This window comes from Sipha flava, unplaced genomic scaffold (genome assembly GCF_003268045.1).
Source record: "Sipha flava isolate LNK unplaced genomic scaffold, YSA_version1 307_pilon_pilon, whole genome shotgun sequence".
Classification (NCBI taxonomy): Eukaryota; Metazoa; Arthropoda; class Insecta; order Hemiptera; family Aphididae; genus Sipha; species Sipha flava.
The window spans coordinates 1,455,355-1,478,930 of record NW_020272984.1 but is presented as its reverse complement, the minus strand read 5'-3'; the positions used below and the strand labels follow the sequence as shown (position 1 = coordinate 1,478,930).

The 23,576-nt window shown below is 25.1% G+C and overlaps 1 protein-coding gene across 1 annotated transcript in view; it reads right to left on the bottom strand.

Moving 5' to 3' along the window:
* LOC112686396 (myotilin-like) overlaps nt 1-23,576 on the bottom strand; it is a 230,978-nt gene that overhangs the window by 191,209 nt on the left and 16,193 nt on the right. The window lies entirely within an intron of this gene.

Below are 23,576 nucleotides of genomic sequence, written 5' to 3'. Positions count from 1 at the left end.
TTATTGAATCAATTATATGTTCAAATAAAAATTGTGAGAAATATCCATCGATAATTGAACGTCCTAAAGCTACATTACATATGAAACTACCAACGGTCAAATCCAAGAATTGCAGCAATTTATTAATAAACGTCTTTCCGTGGAGAAATTTGCATGTTTTCACAATAAAAACGCTTCATGAAACTGCACTGGATTTTAGAATGTTGAATCGAACATTTCGCCAGTACTTATTTTCATTGAAATTCTGTTTTGGAAAGGTATGATTATCTTATTAATAACTTAAGTACTTATCATAGGTCAACATTTTGAATATACCTAATATTTTTTCAGGTGAAAACGTTGAACACAGCAATGATGCAGGATATACATTAGATTTAAAACTGTGATAATCCAAAAGGCATATTTCTTAATGAAAAGTCATATGAACTTCGTGGAGTAACACATTTTCACAAAGGGAATAATAATATAAGAAATTCTGTAGGCCATTACACAACATACGTGAAAATATGTAATGAACATTGGGAGTTATTTGATAACCTAAAAAAAAATCAATACCTGTCAAAGAAACTACTAAAGTTGCATGTGAAATAATAATGTATAAGATATAAAAACTTGTCAATAGAATTTTAATTTTTAAGTCAAATTTTTGTATGTAAATTGAATATAAATAATTACAAAAAATTTAAAAATAAAAATATGTAGTAAAAAAGGTGATTTTTTATATTTTTTAATAATTAATACTCTTTTATTATTATAAAACAAAGGAATAAATAAATTGTTTATATAATATGTAGTTATGCTTATTGTCGTTTAAATCTATGGCACGATTTTTGAAGTGCAATATAACGTCAATGAACCTATGAGAATTGACTGTTGATTTTTTTCCTGATATTGTTCATAATATCGTTGACGAATTATTATTTTATAGAATTACATTTCTAAAAAATTTTCAAAAGAGAAAACAAAATGAAACATTTACAAAAACCTACTGCCCCACTTCAAAGTTTCAAAAGTAAACACAATATTGAAGAACTCAATGATTGAAATAAACTGTTTTTAGTTTATATAATATTATATGTAATATACAAGTATATTATAAATACGAGTAAAATACATATTATCGGATATTTCTTAAGAAAATAAAAATAATTACTATTTTTATCCCACGCCATTGTTATCTAACAAATATAAGTTTAAAATAGAAATAGTATGTTTGCAATATGCCTTTGTATAAATAATAATAATACAATTATGAATATAATGATCTAAGAGATTTTAAACATACAGAATAACTAAATTTAGCTCTTTATTTGGATAACAAATTTAAAATTATATCAAATTATTGTATTATGAAGTGTCTTTAATTGGAAAACCATGAGTCCTCTGGAAGGTTCTATTGTGTTGCTATAGACCATAATTATAATTGAAAGACGTGTCTACAATTAATACTCGTAAGTCATAAGTTACATACTCGTAAGTCGTAAATCATAATTTTTAGGTAGGTAAATTTATAATATAATAACAGTGGAAAATGTAAAAATGACCATTCAAACATATTTAAAATAGTATGATAATTTATTCTTTATATAAATAAAGGATATTATTATTTTATATTATACATTTTATTAAAAAAGTAAAATAACAGGTAGAAACAATGGTTATGGTAATTTTTTTTAGAACTATTCAAAAATCACAGTATCTATATAAAATCACCTTTAACCTGTACTGTACTCTGATTAAAAATCTGAGAGTAATAATCTAATTTAGGGAAAATATTTTTATAAACTTAGTTTTAAATAAAAAAAAAAAAAAATTGTTTTAAACAATGTTTAAAACTTACGAATAAAATAACAATTAAAAACTGTTTAAAACATAAAAATCATTGTTTTAAACAATTAAAACGTATTTTATGTTTTTTTTTAAAAAAAAATTGATTTTTTTGCAACCCTAGCTGTGGTGACAAAAGATCTTATCTACAATCGGTTATTATTTTGTTTTCTTTGAAAACGGGCCATTGAAATTCTAGGGCGTGTTAAGTGTGCTGACTTCACGGTAGGAAAATGGAATTTGCGGGTAAGGGGTGAACTCGCAAATTTTGAGAATGGACTCGCAAATTCTCGCAAATAAAGACGCATCGTTTGGTATCGGTTTTGAAGTTCTAGGGTGACTTGGAGGGGCTACGTGAAGATGGCTCACTCTTTTGTTTTTTTTATAGTTCGCAAATGGCTTACTCGCAAATTTTGAAAATTAACTCGCAAATTCTCGCAAATGGCTCGCAAAATATTGGTATAGGTTTCAAGTTAATCCGTGAAAAAGGGTGGGCCAACTTCACATACTAGTTCTAGTATTGTATAATTTAAATTCTACGAAACATTTGATTTCATCAAATTATTAATTTTATAACATTTATAATATTTTTTAGCGAATTTCCAGTAAATATTTTGTTATGTTGATAGTTAAAAATCTTGTATTCAATTTTGAAGCCTTTATGAATTTTATTCAGTAAATTATAGCTAACATTCATATTTTTGTTATTTTTTCAAAAAGTATAAAAAAACTGGTTGAATATTCGTAAAATGATCCCTCTTTTTCCACAATCTACTAAATAAACATAAAGACCTAAACATATAGCTTACATCTTTGATTGTGATGATTAGAATTCTTGATCGAATTCTGATCAAAACCATTAACGGATACACATCATTGTTAAACTGATAAACTTCTTGTTCCACTCACAACCTAAATTTCCAATCATATAAGAAACTTTACTATTACGTTGAAAATAATAAAATAAACTACGTTAATCATCTGAAATGTTAGGAATAATTTTTAGATTATAACAATAATTATTTTTTCAAAATACTTTTTTATTCATTGTATTCAGCGTGAATTGTATTCCTTAAAAGAAATGTTTGATAAAATACTATTAAACGGTATTTTTTCAAAGACCATTTCCTTTATACAGATTTTATCCATAAGCTATCAACTAAAAAAATAATACCTGAATTAGTTATTTTTACAGTCAATTTATTTCTGTTTATTAATATTTGCATCATTTGTAGCATTATATACAATATAAATGTGCCTTTTAAAATTAATATTTTAAAACACTGAAATAAATATGTAACGATATTAAAAAAAGTTTCATAATATATTATTACTCCCCTTACAGAGGATTTGTAAAAAATGTGTGTTGCGAGAAGTCAAAAAACTAGTCTTTATTGTGGACGTATGTGCATTTGACTGGAATTATGCCGAGGGCCGTTCCACTCTAAACACGAAACAGTTTACACGGTCAAACGCTTTTGCGTGTTGCACATATTACATGTCATCTGTTGTCACTTGGTAGTCGTGCAACCTGCTACGAGTGGTTTAAGCCATGGAGAAACCAAGGTTTCGTCGGTTTCTTGATCTAGATATAATCATAATTATCTATTATATTTTAATTGTGGTATCTAAACCGTAGTATACAACGTGTGTAATTCAACCGACATCAGATCACATGGATAACTTCATTTATATTGACGGTTAAATTTAGCAATGTGAAATTAATTAAATTCTAAATACCGAAATTCAACTGTATTACAGACATTCGAATTTTTGAACAAATATCAATAATTGGTTTTGAAATCGATATATATATATATATTATATTTCTAAGGAAATATTGTGTTTATCGTAAGTACATAACGTTAATTTTTTAATTGAAAATATAAATTTTATATTTTAAATTCAAAGCCTGGCAAAAAAATACATCGATAATTAATATTTTCTATCTATTTTAAAATTATTAACTAATAAATCGGGCATACATCAATTGCGCCGAAAATCGCAGGTAAAGAAAGAAAAATTATGGGATAGAAAAAAGGTATACATCAACTGCGCCGATCGATATTCCAATGTTATAAATTGTGTACGTCAATTGCGCCGATCGATATTTTAATGTAATAAATGGTGTACGTCAATTACGCTGATCGATTCTTAAATATATATAAACATCTATAATACTATTTCTATTATAACTATATATCGGTTTTTACGTGTTTTAATCTAATATATTATCTATATCATAGGTAAGTTTGAATTATATTATTGTATTACTTGAAGATAAAACAAATTACAAAATGTGGAAAAATACAGTGTTAGGTTATAGGTAAATCCATAGTATTGTGCAGTACAATTCCATTCGTATAGTCGTTCGTTTAGTTGTCGTGGCTCGTGCTTAAATTTATAATGGAAATAGTATTAATTAATTTAATTAATAAATTAAATAAATTAATAATTTTATTTACTTTTAACTAATATAACTTTTTTAATACCAGCGCAATAGATGTATTCCTATTTAATATACCTTTTTTTATACCGGCGCAATAGATGTATACTATACAGGTAGTGTCCCAAATTCGGCGCAATTGACGAAACTCCAATAAATCAGTACGAAAACCTCAAAAAACCAGTATCTTAAGTGTAATTCTAATTTTTTTGTTTTGTCACCTTATATAAACCATATTATTATATATTATTATTCAGTGTTAAAATGTATGACATTTTAATAATTTAAATTATTTTTATTTTTTTTAATTTTAAATTTTGAAACAAAAAAAAAAAAAAAAATCAATTCATAAAAATAATTGATTCAATTGCATTATTGATAAGTTATTTAAATTTATAATCTATTAAGTATAATAATTTATAAAGTTTATTCTAAATATGATAAAATAAAATGAATTCTTAATTTTGGCTTATATGTTTCACAATTTTTTTTTTTTTTTAATATACGATAAAGTAAAGAAAATTACTATTAATTAACCACAAGTCAGTTCTGTGCACTCTGCTATTTAGCTTACACGTTCGTTACATCTCACAAGTAATTACTATGAGTTTTATTATTATTTAATTATGTTCACGTGTTGGCATGATATACATGTCCATGCATTATGTCTCTTGTCAAATCATATGATTTGTCTAATAAAAATGTTCCGTCTTCCTCTTTGATCAAAACAGATGCAAATTTAAAAAAAAAACCTTGTATCATCAACCTGTTTTTCTTTCCTTCTCGTAAATGAAAATCTCTCCAAATATTTCAGTCCTCCTCCAATCGAAGTTTTATCTACAGCAAAATCTAAATCCACAGTACCACAATCAAATCATCTTGGTGTTGAAGAAAATGAGCTTACAAACCAAATATAACATCCAATATTTATGAGTTATGTTACTTATTACTGTGTGCTGAGTACTGATTTAATATCTCTGGTGAGTACTGACAGTTTAACGACCATCAGCAAAGGTATTTTCCTATTTATCAAAATTCACAGTTGTGTTGATTGCTATAAAATCGTCGATCACTGTAATGATTCGACTTTAACGGCTCATACGTGAACTCGTCATGCCCGTCCAATTAGAGTGTTTATCCACGATCTACATCACACTATTCTCGTAGAGAATATCGCTACAATCCTCCGGGATTTAGGCTTCTTCATCATATATGTGCACATCTTAGCATACTAAACGTCCGCCACAGAATTAGTAAAGAAGCTACATGACTTTTATACTGCTGTCCTTAATACAAACTAATTGAATTAGAGCTTTTAACAACTATCTTTCTTCTTAAACTCCAAATTAGTGGTTAGAAAACCACACAGTGCCCATTTCTCACCAAAATGCAAACAGTATCAGTGACATACGGTCACACATGCTCTTACTGTATATGATCAATATGAGTCAAGTATAGCAACGAACATTTTACCAACGATTGCGTCAAACCATCGGAACTACCTGTGAAGTACGCATTGTGTTTTGGTGTACATACAGTAAATTATAAGGGGTGTTCTTCTTTTTAAAAATAATTCCAAACAATTTTCACAAGAAATATTGTCCTTAGATTGCGTTACATCCATCACTAATATTTCCTATAAATATATTGCTAGTCATAGCTGAAACCATTGTTCGCAATCACCCGATGCTTATATTAATAATTTGATATATTATGTTATTTCAATTTTAACTGGATTATATAATCAACTTACAAGAATTTATTATTATAATTTCTCATATGATCGTTATTATTGTCACTAAAATTTTAATTATATTTGCAAATGTTTACCTGGATAGTTATAATGGTAGTTGAATAAAGAAAAAAATATAATTAAAAAATTAATTTACAACGACCAACGAGTTTTCAGGAATAAAATGTATTAATATATCGTTAAATGATTGCATATGTCAAAAAGTTTTCAATAATATTGTGTTTGCGTGTACGAGTTCTTTTAACAGATTTGTATGCGTTAACGAGTATGATAGAATCTTCTTATTTAGTACATAATTCATTTTGCACATTACATCCATTATTTTATAAATGTGATTTTTTTGTAAATGTTCACTGGTAAAACACTGTTATTGGTACATAGCCGTTAAAGTGTTAGAAGGTGACGAATGACTAAAGTATTGTACTAGCGCGTTGTAAAAATACAATATGTTGGATTCTCCGATTAAGCCACCGACCTAGTTCACTTGCCCCTGAGCTGTAAATGAGATAACAGTCTGCGCACCGAATATAGATAAACATGGTAAGTACCGGAGTGACTTAACTGTAACGCTTTGTGTCATCCATTATCCGCGACGGCTTGTTTGTTGATCGTTTGGACCCTAGTAAATTCTTACACAGCCGAAATATAGGTACCCACAATGTGTAACACAGTGCTACGTGACCACTAATACAATTCAATAAACGGAGTATCTACATAGTAGTCAGTTGCACCTCTTGACAAGTGAGAAAATACGCCTGTAGTCATGAGAATAATACATTTACCGTTTTAATATACAAACAGAAAAGTGTTTTCAATCAAATATATTTTATATTAACTTATTTCACGTAATAATATTGATATAATGCATGTAACCATAATTTAATAAAAACAAAATTTAAATCATAATTTTTTTTTGTATACTTGTTTATTATTTTATTAAAACTTCATCATGATATGTTCCATCCTGCCGTAATATAATTCAAATATTTTTGATTCATTAATACATAATATAACTAGAATATACTTTTTAACTTCAAGGTTTAAAAAAAAAAGTATATACAATGTATATTGAAAACTATTAAGGAAGTTTTTTTAATAAATGTACTCGAAACACAAGATAACAATAATACTATATGTATTATTATACAATATATTACATAATGTGATAATTACATTCAGTATTTGGTAAAACGTACGATTATAATAATTGTGTACTGTGGATGAAAAAATAGTGAACTCATTTTTATGGGAGAAAGCATCAAATGTTTTATGTTATTCTTATATGAAAAAGATATATTATTTATATTACAGTTATAATGATTGTTATTTATTATTTTATTAAAAAGAAAAAAACCAATAATAAAAATACAGCCAAATAATTGTTTTGAAAGAAATCATATGACATTATTAGAAACTAAAACGATATCTTTACAAAAATGTATTATTATAAAAAAATGAAATATTTATTAATATATGAAATATTATTTCATAAAAACCAATAATTCTTGGCGTTTTTTTTCTTTTTAAAATTTACTATTATTAATTAATTTTATTCGGCACATAAAATGTGCTAGTGATTTGTTTGCACATGTTGGAATGTTTTCAACTCGAATCTACAACCAACGAGTCAACAATAATACACTACGTGAAATGTACATTTGGTGTACACAAATGATAAAATGTACGATTCCCGAATCAACTTGTATACAGATATAGAGCGAGTTTCGTTTGTTTCCATTTAAATTTGGTCCCATCGTAAATTCTACCCGGTTTGTCGGGGACTTTTCGGAATTAAGTGGCACCGAATAATTAAATAAATCCTGTTTGAGCCAAACACTCGGCTTATCCTGTAATATTGTAATCACGATAAATTTTTAACTGGAAATAATAAAATTTTCACGATACGCAATATACAGGCCGCCCGTTTTTGTAATATCTTAAATCCATCTTGGATGGTCTTTACAATTGATATTATAAATATTATCACCGCACCAGTACGTCAGATATGTCAAGTATTAATTCCTGTGACGTGATCTATATGGTGAAAAATACCTCGGGGATCGATGAACGTAATGCTGTACATATATGATTTATTAAGTTTAAAAATAAACAAAAGTTAAATTAACTGAACTTATTTACTTCTAGTAACTTGCTTACTTGCTTCGTTTTCTTTTAATTTAACATAAATTAAACTAATTATTTTTAAATAATATTAGTTTTTAATTTTCATACTCAGAAAAATATGGTATTTAATGTAAGAATATGTAGAAAATTATCAGAAATAACTCAATTGTATAATTGACTAAAAATCATTGGATTTAAAACACCATGAGGACGAAAATCAAGAAGTTGTGTAAACTAAAGGCACCTTCCCAAATGCTAAGTAAGAATATATTTTTACCTAGGGATTCATTGTGGACTGCGCGTGATAGGCTATTCGATTTTAACATGAATGTTCTTACGTCTACCTGTATTATTTCAATGGAACAAAATAATCAAGAACCTTTCCGTATACAGTAATTAATGTTAGTTATGCACATAAAAACGCGTTAATAGTATGATCTCAAACGGTTTAATATTAGTAAATCGATAACAATTTTGCTGTGGTTTTTATACATCCGAAACACGATGTTGTTACATGCAAATTTTCCGATGGTGATTGTTGCAATATGTACTATACTGACTAATTTACACACCAATATTATAATTTCCCATTATTGCATCAATGCACAACAGCCTTAAAGGTTTAAAGGATTTTCTGATTACTAATTAAAACAGAAGTTGCTAAATTACTTAAGTCGATTGGTGGATATTATACAGGTAGGTTAAAATTAGTTTAGGATATAAAATCTAGATACTTAAGAAATAATTATTCATAAATATTCACATCAATGTTAAGTTTATAGAGATATATAGAACATGAACACAGTGAACGAAGATTAAATTACAAATGGTCAAATTGTCAATTATTTCCACATAAGACGTAAATTCTTTATACTATTACTTTTCTTGTCTATAAATTTTCCCAAGTCATCGTCACTAATAAATTAACATTTTTCGTATTCTAATGATAACGAACTAGTCAAACAACTATGATCCCAAAAATTAAAAAACACGAATAAAATATAATGATATCATATAAGTTAACTTTTTTAAAATATGCCATTAAAATAATCTTTTTTCTTGAACTCAAGATAAAAATTATTATTTCTATAAATGATTTGTCATAAATGATTAGATACACTGGTTCTTTGGATTTTTGGATTTTATTGGATTAATTCCAATTTTGATATTTATTTAATAATTTACTGAACGAGTTGGAGGTTGACATTTTTTATTTTTTATTTAATTTATAGGATTTATACAAAATCAGTGGAATAAGTACAAGTTAAAATAAATGTATTGAATCAAAATTGGATTACGAAAGAATAAGAAGACACCAAACAAAGAAACTTCATAGAAATAATATAACAGAGAATCGTCAAACTGATTATTCAAATAACGATAGAAACTTTATGGAGGTAAACTGCTGACGTGTTTGAATTGTATTTGAACTGCACTTGTATTTGTTTTAATGTATCTCGTGTAGTATATTAATATGTGCGCATGGAAATTATGTAAACAACACTTTGAAATGCAATATATGTGGTTGGAATTGTTTAACACGCAACGGTAAAATCCTTTCCGCATAAACGCATATATGGCTGGATAAGGATTGTGGTCAATACACACACTTTGTAAGAGAAGAAAACATCTACAAACACCGTTTTGTAACACCGTGAAGTTGGCCGACCCGTAAATCCGTGTCACTGCAGTTAATTATTCGGCTTTTTCACCTCATTTCGAGTAAGTCAATTAGACTACAGCTGTAACTGTGGTCGATACAAAACAATACATTATTATTTTAATAGCTAACCTAAAAAAGTATATCCTAGTTTGAAATGTTCACTTAATGCGATTTTCATTTCAGCAAAACTATAAAAAGGTTTTCTATGAAATATGTATAGTTATTATACTTGTTTAGGATAATAAAAATTGCAATCGAATTTTAAAATACACTCGTTGGTTTTTAAAACAAAAGACACATATTGTAATTAAAACGAAAAAAAAAATAATATATTGTGTCTTAATGATATGGTGAACGTTAACTGTTCTTTATATATAAGTTACTGCTCCATACGTTAATAACTGCAATACTTAGCCCTCCAGATGCATCATTTTTTGCATTGTATAGCTCACGAAGTACTGTGTCGAATGAACGAAATATATATTCATTAAAACAATATTGATCATTATTTGATATGCACACTGTCTCATATATGATATTTTATAATAAAATGACCACAATGTCCTTGTCCGAATCGAATATTATCTAGGAAACTATTCTTTTTTCGGTAACCGGAAACCTAATAGCCATTGGGGGGGGGGGGGATATACTTCTACTATATTATAGTAGTTATATTACTATATCTTCCTTAGGTGATGTATGCTTAACGAGGTCACTTTTGGTAACCTTAGGTTATAATTTTGTTCTATAAACAATTTAGGTGAAAAATATTACAAACCACAATGCAGAAAAAGAAATTACTAAATTATGCTTATAAAAAACGATAACGGCGCATTATTAGCTAACTAAATGTTAAGTATCAATAAATGATTAGCGATTTATAGTAAAAAGCGTTTATACAACGATATTCAAGATGCTGATGGCAAAAAATAAATTTGATAAGACATACTAACTAATTTTAACACGTTGAGTGCCACGGTCGACAGGTAGTCAACAATTTGTATAGGCATCTTTAAGGCTCAATAATTTATTCGATTATCAGAGCAATTATTCTGTTTTTATACGTGGTTATTTAGTGAAATGTCTACTTTTCAACGGTGCACTTGGATTTTATTTTCGTTTATTTTTAACAAATTAATGGTTATTTTTCCTTAGAAAATCGTCAATGACGGCGACAACGACAACTATATAATATATAGTTAAATATATATTTATTATATCTTTATTATTATTTTAACTGGAACAAATGTATACATAGATCCGTTAAATGTGAAGTTGTGATAAATCGTGTAAAGCGATATATTTTTAATTGAATTATACTGAAATGACAACGCAAGCAACTGTAAAACAAGCTCAATATAATATAATTGAGAACGATTATTTCTTTAAAAGACATGTAAATATCGGGTTGGGTAATTAGGAGTTCCAACTTCGATAATTTTGTTGTTATGATTACAATTCTCTTTCAGTAGTCACTAAAGGAATAAGTTTTTAGTCAAAACTATTAAATTATTTTTATGTCGGGAAATGTTACAAAAAATTTGCTGGCTTTTACTTATTCATAAAGAATATTACGTATAGCATTTTTATCATTCATAACTCAAAATTAATAAAAAATAAAACTATTTTTATTTAAATCAGAAAATTAATTTAATCAAAATGAATCTCCTTTTATTACTATTTTACACACAATCACTCCATGACTATTTTAAAAATTTAAAATATTAAAATATTTTTTTAAAAAATCATACACATTCTCATAAAAATTTTAATTAATTTTATCAATTTTTTTTTCTGCTCTTTTTACTGTTGAGAAGAACTATATATATTATTTTAAGAACACATTATTATTGACTCAATAAAACCGTTTTTTTTTTTTTTAGTTATAAATGAGAGTTATTTGTATATAATGTAGTAAAATAAATAAACATTTAGTATTAATCTTTTGGTAAGCTTAACTTGCTCAATGTTTATTATCTTATTATATTATTTTCTCTTTTGTCTTATATATTTATTTCATAGAAACTTCTTAGTTATAATTAAGTTTGAGGGCTAAATAACTAATAAAATATTTTTAATTTCTAAGTACAAGTATTATGAAAAGAAATCATGTTTGATTATTAGCTCTATAATATGATATTTTACATGTTGTACCTAATACATTTGTATAATAAGCAAAATTTATCGGCTAGGTTAAATTAGATTAGAAAAAGTAAGTATATGTTTATATTTTCTTTTATTTATTTGATAAATTATGAAAATATTTGAATTCCCTATTCACATTTTTTTATCAATAAATAATTCATCGTTTACCTATAAATAGTGCTTACAAAAATATACAAAACAAATGTACTCTAGGTATTAATTTAACAGTAAAACAATTATTAGAATTATTAAAATAAGAATCCTTCAACTTTTTTCCTTTAACAATATGCATAAAAAGGAAGTAATCTTACAGTTCTTATAGGTTACTAGGACGGATGCATTATAATTTATCGGTTAAAATTAAAAACTGTTCTAAGCGAATGATATAACTATAAATATTTTGTACATTTTTATTCAAAAAATTAAATACCCCAAAAATTATTTCTTGGTGAATTATTTTATGTATTTAAACGACCAACCAACTGTAAATAGACGTAAGAACAAAATAACAAATTTATATTTAACATTTTAATAATAATAAATAAAATACGTGATTAATGTATTTGAAAAAAATATTTTTCAAATTGTAATTTTTAGATTACCTACTATTTCAGTCAAAATGTTTAAGTAATTTTAAGATTCTTAATGAAATGATATATTTTATTGCTATTATGTCATTTTTTTTAAAAACATTTGATTTTTGTTCTCGTAAATTATTATAGAGAAATGTATATTATGTGTGTTGTATTATACATGTAATATGTAGTAGGGTCATAAACAAGGCTCGTGCAATGCATTGCTCTATGATGTTTACATAACGTGGTCAACTATTAATTATGAAAGTCCGTACTCATTTTCAATTTTCCTTATTACAATTACGTACTGTTATTGCCTATATATTACGCCGTATTAAAAATGTTACATTGAATAAAATAACAATTATATTTGTATAAAATATTTTTCACTTACTATACATTTTCAAATATTATACCATTACTACAATTACACGATTTTTTTTTATGTATTTAATTATATGTGTACTAATTTATATTTATATTTTTAATTTTTTTATAAAACATTAAATATATATTTGTTTATTCGTTCCATCATTTATTTCTTACACTTTTAACTATCGAGCCCAATATTTTAAGAGAAAATGTAAGAAAACAATAAATTACCTTAATATTCAAATTCATGAGTTTGTCTTAGATGGTAGACGTATACATCTACATGTCTACTCGTGTGCTTTGCTTAATCCTTCTTAATTCCCCCTCGAATACTTCAACTCGTTATAAAATAGGTCAAGATAATGATTATTTTGTTAATTGATGAGTGTTTGAACCACAGTATAGATTTTAAGAAATGCTATTATTAAATTAAGAATTATCATTCAGTTTAGAGTTTAAATCTATACAAATTCATATTAAAGGAAAATAATTCAAGTATATTAATTTAATTTTTCTTTCGTACATCCATGTGGTATGGATAGTGAAATAAACAATTTTATTTTTCATAAAATTAAGGAAATTTTTAATATTTATGTTAATATTTTTTATAATGTATCATTTTATAATAAAAAAAACTTACGATCTTATGAACCCAATTGGAATAATAAATAGGAATGATAAAATATATATAATTATATGATTAATATTATCAATATGTAATAATTATATAGCTTAATAAATTCGAATATGAAAACGTACAATTTTCTTTACTTTTATGACTTGTTATTACTTATAAAATAATGTACTAAATAGCTTAATTGTTAAAATTTGTTGATTCATTAAAAATTCGTCAAAAAGTTGTAGAAGATGTTGATTGTTGCAACAGTTGTAGTCCAATAGCTGCACATTTGTATTTACAATTAGAATCATTGATCATTGTTAATGATGCATTGCGTTCAAGAATCTGTGACATGTTTTGTATCAAAATATTTCTTTTTATTCAAAATATAAATTAATAAAAAGTATGAAGTGAACAATACAACAATTATAAAAATTGTATGTTTAAAAATGCATATAGTTCTTTATTTTGAATTTATTTTATAATACAATTTATTAAAAAAAAAAAAAAAATGTTTTTAATCTCTCTGAAAGTTGTATATAACTGTTTTTATTATAAATATATATTTATAATACTAGCCAAATAACCCGGCTTTATCTGTCAGTCAACAATCTATTTTTAATAATATACATTGTTTGTCAACACTGAATTGAGCAGAAAATTCAATAAGTAAATAATATTTATATTGAAATCATAATTTATAAAATAACGTTATCATAAAAATATGAAAAAAAAAAAAGAAAAATGTAAAGAAAATGTTATGAGTGACAACTACACCAAAAGAGTATCATAAAAATTATACACGAAATAAATAAAAAAATAAAAAGTAAATTAGTTTCATCTACTTAATGATACATTCAACATTGGTGACTGAGAAAATTAGAACAGAAAAAAGTGGTTAAACCTAACCATTAGAAGAGTCTTATACTCAAACTGATTTAGATTGAGGACTTTCGAAAAATTATTTTAGCTTATGATACTTTTAAATATCTCAACTAATCCAATAATAAAACTATAATTTAATCGGTCAAGTATATTACAAGATAATCATGATTATATAATCAAATGTCTGTCATTATATTTATACAGGACTAAACTAAGTACGAATAAAAATACAATAATCTGTAATTTAAATATCTTATGAGTAAAAAAACGATATTCTTAAACATTATATACTCGGTTATTTTATTAAAATAAAAATCTTATAATAGGAACAATTAATAACATTTCATTGTTTGACTCGATTATTATATAAAAATGAAATTTATCTAAATTCAAAATTATAAGTTTTTGAGGCTCAGAAAAAAAAATTATAAGTCTTATGATAATCATTTTTAATATTTTATTTTTTTAGTAATACTCAGAAGGAAAATAAAATATGAGCGATAAAAAAAATGTATTTATTATTTAATAGATCTGTTTTGTTATTAAAAAAATTAATTTTCATTTATATTTTAAAAACGTATTATCTTGTATGATCGTTAGACTCCAGAACACGTATAGTGTATAGTAATTAATTAATTAGTTTTAGAATTTGCGCTTCGGTTAAAGCACTCTTATTATGATCACTAGTACTCGGATTTATGACCATTCGATTATTTAAAAATATAGCTCATTGTTTTACAACGCTTAACAGGTAAAAAAGAATAAAATTAATTTCATTTGAGGTATAATATCGTTAGATTCTAAAATATATAACCGTTTAAAATAAAATTATATAAAATCATTACACATAAATGTTCTATAATTGTGGATATCAACATAAATAAATTAATAATTAAATTTGATAAAATATTGATGTTATTTACTATGGTTAAAATATTATTCAAATTTAAATATGTAAATATAAATGTATGATACAGAAATCTTACATATTTTATGTAAATATTTTTAATTTTAATTATACTTGTATATATTTTAACATCTATACTTTAATAATTTATAAATTATTTTGTAACACAATATTCCAGTAAAAGAAAAAAACTTATTCAAAGCTTCTACATCATCTGAAAATATTCACAATAATACACTAAATTCCAAATTCTCATCACTTACAATAGTTATCTTTCAAGTATTCATTTTAAGCGTATAATCTTTGCCTTTACCCTTCGTTACATCAGATCACTATCACGAGTTAAAAGAAAATCCTAATCCTTTACATTTGGGATTTAAATTCTCTCAAATCTTTATCTCTGAGTGTTCTTACTTATAATAACTATATCTAAAATGTTTTTTATTCATATTGTTTTTAAATGACATTTATAAAGATTTACTTCGTTTAGGTGCAATTATATACTAATTAGAAAATTTGTAAATGCGAGTGATAAACTTTAATTTTCAAAATCAATAGTATAGCATTTCTGATAGCTATTAAAATGAATAATAATGATGATATTAATTTAAATTAACAATAATAAAAATAATATAAGTCAATAATATTTTATTTGGACTTTCGTTTACGATATTGATAATAACTGTTACACTTGGATTTCGAATCACTTCAGTTTTAATTTTATTTTGTAATAATAAACTCATAAAATGTTATTTTGGATTAAAATGTAAGCCCAAATAACATTTTATGAGTTTATATTTAATATGTTTAACTTGTTAACTAGAAAATGCATTGATATCGTTAGATTTTATTACATATTATTATGTACCAATATTTATGTACTTCTATAAATATAAAAATGAATGATTGATAGTATACAATTTATAATATATATGTAAAACTATCAAAGTAACCATTTTTGATTTTTAACTTTCGTTGATCTATACAATGCCACATGTTTTTTGGCTAAAAATAGTACAACCAAACGAAATTCGATTCATGCCAACAAAATAATTGTTACTGTATTTACATTTTTTTTTTTTCATTCATATTACCGCATTACCAAAAATACCTAAAAACAAATTTTTAGAAAGTATTAATGAAGCTGGGATTTCCGTAACTTTAAAATTTAAATCTATTTCATAAAACGTAGACAAATTTTTAAAAAAAACCGCTCAAAAATCAGGCCATTAGTTTTTGAGTCTTTCAATCTTATGAATGTATACAAATTATATATCATATATGATTTGATTTGTTATTATTTACTTATCTCGTGATTTAACTCATGAAATTACATTTAGAAAAAAAAATTTATATATATATATAGTGTTATAACTCTCTAGTATTTATAATTAATATGGTAAGTATAAAGTTTATTTTGAAATATTTTCAAGTTATATTCTGTTCAAGCATTTCATTACCATTACTATTAAAAGCACCACAGCAATAAAATGGTATATAATACGCCAACAGTCAACTATAAGTTGTTTAGTAAAGAACTTGTCTTTAGTTGTTCACTTACTAATATGAATGTTGAGTTTAAAATTTTTTATAACCTAACCAGTGAATTCATATTTCACCTAACTTATCTAAAAATATTAAGTGATTTTTTCTTATTTTATGTTAGTGAAAGGTTTTTTCAATATACATATATTCCTTCTTTATATTTTCAAAATGGTGTTTATTTTCTATAGAAAACAATAATTTTTTTGAATTACATATATAAATAAATATATAATAAAAACATATACACTATGTAAATTAACCGGAAAAATATTTGTGATTGTCAGACTTCTTTAGGGTGTTACTAGCCATGGAAAAATTCTTGAAATAAATTTATAAAAAAAAAATAATTAAAAAAATATCTATATTTACATTTAATTTTTTTTTTCAAGCTCTTAGAGATGTACTATTTTGTTTATTCAACCATGTCAGCACTTAATTAAAAATAATAATAATTAACTACAAATAAAAATAAATGTTTATGAAAGTTTAGAAACAATGAATAATATAAAAGAGTAGTAACTTTCAGAGAGATTATAAATTTAACATACATTTTAACACGCAAATAATAAATGAGTTCAAATTCCTGGATTATTACGCTTGTATAGGGTACTCTAAAATGTCCAGGGTAATTGATTAGATAGAATGTAGTTGCGATTCCTTGCATTTCTGAGTGATTTTGTTGATAGATAGCTGACGCAGCTCTGTTCATTTTGATATTGTTTTCTTCATATTTTTTCACTGTATTACATTAACTTCATGGTACATTTATATATTTTTGCTTGCGTTAATTGATCTTTTCTTACACTATATGTACATCTAATACATTAATTTTTATTTTTTACTGATGGTTCTATAGTATAATTTTATGAAATACTAAGATTTGAAACAGGTCAATATAAACATCAAAATTTCCACTATTAATATACTCAGGTAGACGCAATATTTTATCGACAAAATGTTCTATACTGAATTTTACACAATGAATTTAGTTTTTATAAACTTAAAATAAAAATGAATAAATCATGCTTCTTGCAACCAAGATCAAGAACAATCAAGAGTAAAAATGTTTGTAGATATTTTATAATTATATTATTGTTTGTTTTTATACTATACTAGCTGAATTACCCGTCGTTGCCGGGTTTAAGTATATAAATGTATGTAACCTGCCAAGATTAAATTTTGTTAAATCTATTGAAGTTTAAATTAATTAAGATTTTTAAAATAATATTTTACACATATTAATTTAGTTTTTAAGATAATGATTATTATCATAACCTATTCGATAAGTTATAGCTTACAACTACCTGAACCTCTCTACAGTTTGGTATTCTGTTGGTCAAAAAATATTAAACTGATTTCAACCCTTTAAATTCAAAATTTCAAAAAGTCCTTTCTTAGCGCACGTCTACATCATAATAGCTATCTGTATGCCAAATTTCAGCCAGATTCGTCCAATGGTTTGAGCTGTACGTTGATAGCAGTCAATCAGCTTACTATTTTATATATATGCATTAAGATATTATTTTGGGGTTTTGAGAATTCAATTAAAATTAAATAATGAATTTTTTATTTAAAAAATTATTTGAAAAAAAGAATTACCACTTCAGTATTAATATGTACACATCATTAACTTACAGCGTCACAAAACAAAATGCCTAAAGATCGCAGTTAATGAAAAATAACTAAAAAAATGCAATTACTTCGATTTTGGTTATTACCCATTTAAATATTTTTAAGTCAAAATAATTCAAAATATTTTCTTATTATTCTCCTATACTATAATATAAACATACCTATCAAATTTCAAGTTTTTATCTTTCATAGTTTAGGCTGTGCGTTGATTATGAATCAGTCAGTCGGTACTTCTTCTTTTATATAAATATAAAGATATATGTAATGGTGAGTTTTGATTAATGTTTTACAAAGATAAATATTTAAATATCTAGTTAAAGATAAAAGATTATACTGACAGTAAAATTATCTAGACGAAGATAAATGTTACACAACAGTTTAACTATCTAAAAAAAGATAATCCATCAGTAAAAACTTTTGATGCAAATTTACTACCTCAAAAATTGTTTACTGGAAGGAAAAATAGAAAATAAAATATAAACTGGATTCCCTCCTAGTTATGATTTCAATATTCAACGATTTACATTTTTTGTTTCGATGATTTAATTATTTTTGAAATACAATAATTGTATTGTATCTTAAATTATTTAAGAGACAATTGATTTCCAATTAATATAGATAGTATAAAATATAAGAATTACCTATAAATTAATAGTATTATTTTATAGTTGAATTAAATTAAGTTTTATCAATTATCGTTATACTTACAATTGAAATTAATAATTATTATAACTATATTGAAAATTTTAATAAATATGTAAAACAAATTCTAATATTGTAACATAAAGTAATTATAATGTATTTGTGAAAAAAAAATAAGAAATCATTAAAATCGTTATTATACGCCCTATTGTATTCACATAACTATATTCATTAATTTTGATTATGATTGGTTCGTTCAGAAAGCAGAAACTGTTTTGGGTGACTGAACAAACTTAAAAAAATCTCTACTGAACTTTTAAATAGAGGACCAGGGCATGTGTTTTTAGTAAACAGTATTGAAAAAACGCTCTTTTAACATTCAAGTATTTTATTAAATAGTACGTTACAACCAACATACAGTCGATGAACGATGGAAACAAATAGTCTACTCTGCGAAGATTAAACATTCGTGGAGAACACGGATATCGATTGCATCCACCACAAAGTCGATAAATAATAGCCATTTACGTAGGTATATAAATAACATGCTCTAAACACGAAAATACTCAAGTGATGATGATAATAGTTATGGTTAACGGCTATTAACTTACAAATAGAGTGAAATACCTTCAGTCATTATATTGGCATGTAAGTTCACTCAACTCACACAAACACATTTAGTTATGAGTAATCTAGACAGACGCACTAATCAAATAATTAGACCAACAAGTCTTATGGTAGGTACCTGAATAGTTGAATTAGAATTTTGAAAGACGTTTAGTACAGCAATAGTATATCACTATTGATTTTTATACGGTTTGTGGGTTTACATGGTGAATTTAATTCACATACAATTGTCGTATACGCTATTCTTTGAGCTTGATGTATAAAACAGATATTTTGTAGGTATATTAATTCTCCGACCATCAAATAATCTTCTGTATCAAAGAATAATTTTTGAAACAAATAAAAAGTAAAAATGTATACAGTTTGTGAGAAAAATATATATTTTTAGTATAAGAAAAAGAAAATTATTAATCAACAAGGTATATTCCATACAACTCCGTGGAAAATACCGACACAAAACTATAATTAGTAGTAAAATAAACAAGAAAAATTAACGCATAGGTATGTTCCCGTAGTCAAAGAAGTACTTGACTACCACGGAAGACCGCTTATTTTCCGATTCTCTCTCTTTTATGAATTTGATTGACCTAATTTAACATAGTTATCGTTCACATACTTTTTTCTTGAATTAATTGTTTATTTTATATTCTAAAATGTTTATACAAACTGTTTCCTATTATAAAATTAATATACAGAGATTGTTTGTTCGCATATTTCATGACCTAAATTTGATATTGTCTAATAATACACCAATATAGCAATTTAACTCATTGTTCTTTTTATCTGAATCATTATGTACTATCATTAAAAATAATCGTTTATTGAGTTATTTATGTGAATCATATATAAAACAATTTTTACTATCTTGAACTATATTCTTACAAAAATATGTGATTTAAATATACATGAATGAAATTATTTTCAAACATTAAATATATATATACACATGAGTATATATCAAAAGCGATGGCACTTAATGGGCCGATAAACTGAGGAAAAAGAAATTATAACCACAGTTTTTTTTTTTTTCAATCGAGTAACGATTGATAAAATTGAGAGAATATATTTCCATGTTATCCTACACTCAAAACTCAAAGGAACGAAACACATAATGATCCGAGCAGTGAACTGATCTTTATTGATATTAAGAAATAATATATATTTAGTTTATTTACTTCTTAATAATTATTTGAAAAAAATTATATTAAAACATTACAAACGACTCCTTGTAAACACTCTTTTTGATTAAATCGGAGGAAATTTGAAAGAAAAAATACAAACAAAAATAAGTAATGAACGGGAAACATTTATCCGATTTCATATTTCATATTCTTGTAAGTATGTAAACTAAATTTGTTAAATATTACTGATAAGACACCAAAATAAGCAAACTTCCCTTATAGTTTAAATAAAAATAAGAAATAATTAAATTATGTAATCACATAAATGTAATGCGATTTCTACTATTCAATAATAAAATTTTAATAGCCTAACACTATAATTTCATTTTAATACTGATTTTCAAAAAAGAGTCCGATAACCATAATTATTATTTACATAGCTAAATAAAAACATTTTTCTACCTATTTAAATGAATTATGTACATTTAAAAAAATAAAATTACTATTGTCGCATTGATTCAGAAAATTTAAATTTTAATGAATACATGCTTAAATAAAAAAATTAAATTATAGACAGTGATTTAAGTTTTAATTCATTTTTTTTTTTAATTTATATATATCGTAAAAAAATATTTGATTTAAAAGTAAAGTTGTTTTATTAATATTAAATTTAACAAATTTGATTAATAAATTACTATATTTAAATTTAAGAATGCAATAGAGAAATGTATTATTTAATAATCTAAAAATACTACTAAATCATCTTGAGAAATGTAATCATTTTAAAACATGTTTAAATCAAAATATTTTTCATAATTTTTGTAGTATACAGAAATTTAATATAATTATGATTGGACTGTAAATAAAAAAGTAAAATAATATAATAAATTAATAGATTATTATAAGTTAATATTTATAATACAATAAATTTTAAACATATTAGTTAAATTAAATTCTATCGTTGAACAATCGTAAACAAATATAGCAGTAAAAAATTCAAAATATAAATTAAATTAAATTGTGTATTTACGTGAAGATAAATATTTTTTTATTTTTTGTTTTTTGTTAAATTTGAAATTACATTATTAAAGTGATATATTATGTAATGTATTATTTATTATTATACATTCAATTTCATATGCAATGAATGATTCAGGTTTTACATACATAATGATTCTACAAAAATTAAAACTTTACTATTGATAAATCGTGTTTATAGTTTAAAGACCTTGTAATCTTTATGTTTCTTTATAAATATTATTTATTTGTAAGTTTTTAGATAAGATTATTTTTTAGTTTTAAAATGTACAAGATATCACAGATAATAGAAAGAATAAAATATCTATTAGGTTGTTACAAGCTTTTTTATTTTTTTGTCTTTGCGTAAAATATAAACGGAACATTTTCGATTACATTTTGATAATATTTATACTCCGATTTCAATGTAACAAATATAGAGATCTCTAAACTTACGTATAAATGTATCATATGCAACGTTATCAAAAATCTCGTACGTAAGCCTTTGTAAGTCTCTATTGATGCAATCATCAATAATTTATCTATAATACTCGTTACGTGCAGAAGAAGAGAGTGGCGAAAACCTATGCACGAGGTTCTGGAATTGCATATTTATTCAAGCGAAAAATCGGAAGCCGCGTCGTTTTATAGACAAACATATCCCCCATAATGACTTCACTTCACATACTCAATGTTTAGTACCAAAAAACCAAATGATAGACATTGGAATTGCCCATTTTTAAAGCTTTTTTTCATACGATCCCGCTATAATAATATTTGTAATTCAAAATACCGTTTGCGACCCGTGACGCGATCCATACATCTTTTAGAAATCAATACAATATCTAGCGGTATTCACTCTTAATTATAAGTAACATTTTTGCATCAGATTCATGGAAATGTCGACCGGTGTTTTATGTATAGAGTATAAATTATAAATAATGGTGTTAAATTAAACTTCGCTGACAGTTAAAAGGATCACGCGTAGTTTCGTACGCGTACGCGTACGCTAGTCATGAAAGAACCCTGCGAAGTAAATGAATTAAGCCGTTAACCTTTAAATTAATCGTGTTAAGTTTGCATCAAGTATAAAGGTGTTATATGCACATTTATCAACAAAAAAAAACAGCATTTTCTTCCAGTACAGTTGTGTTCAACACTTTCTCTTAATCACTTTTATCGGTACATTATATGTAAGCAAAAAAATGAAATATATGTATACACTACAAATATGAAAGCAGATGAAAGTGATAAAAAAAAAAAAAAATTAACATAGGTAATTTCTTGAAGGGTGCGCATATAACAATAGTGACTATCGGAACCAATGGGTTTGATTTGTATACATAGGCACGTTTGTGGACTATAGTGGGACATCTATATCGTTGCATAAATAATGCAGTGCTGGGATTTTAAACCAAATTTTGGGTAACGTAAAGCCAACATGTGACGTGATTTTGAACGTTTAAATATTTAAATAAAATGAAAATCTGCATTAAATATACCCAGGGTGAACGCACGTATTGATAAAATAATCGCTATTTAAGGGTTGTGCACGTATACAATATGAATATAGTACGTTAATGTGTTTTGGAACTCATTGGAAATGAAACTGCACGCATTATTTAAGGAATCCAATATTTGTACCACCTTCTCCCGTTCCATATCGGTTATATACA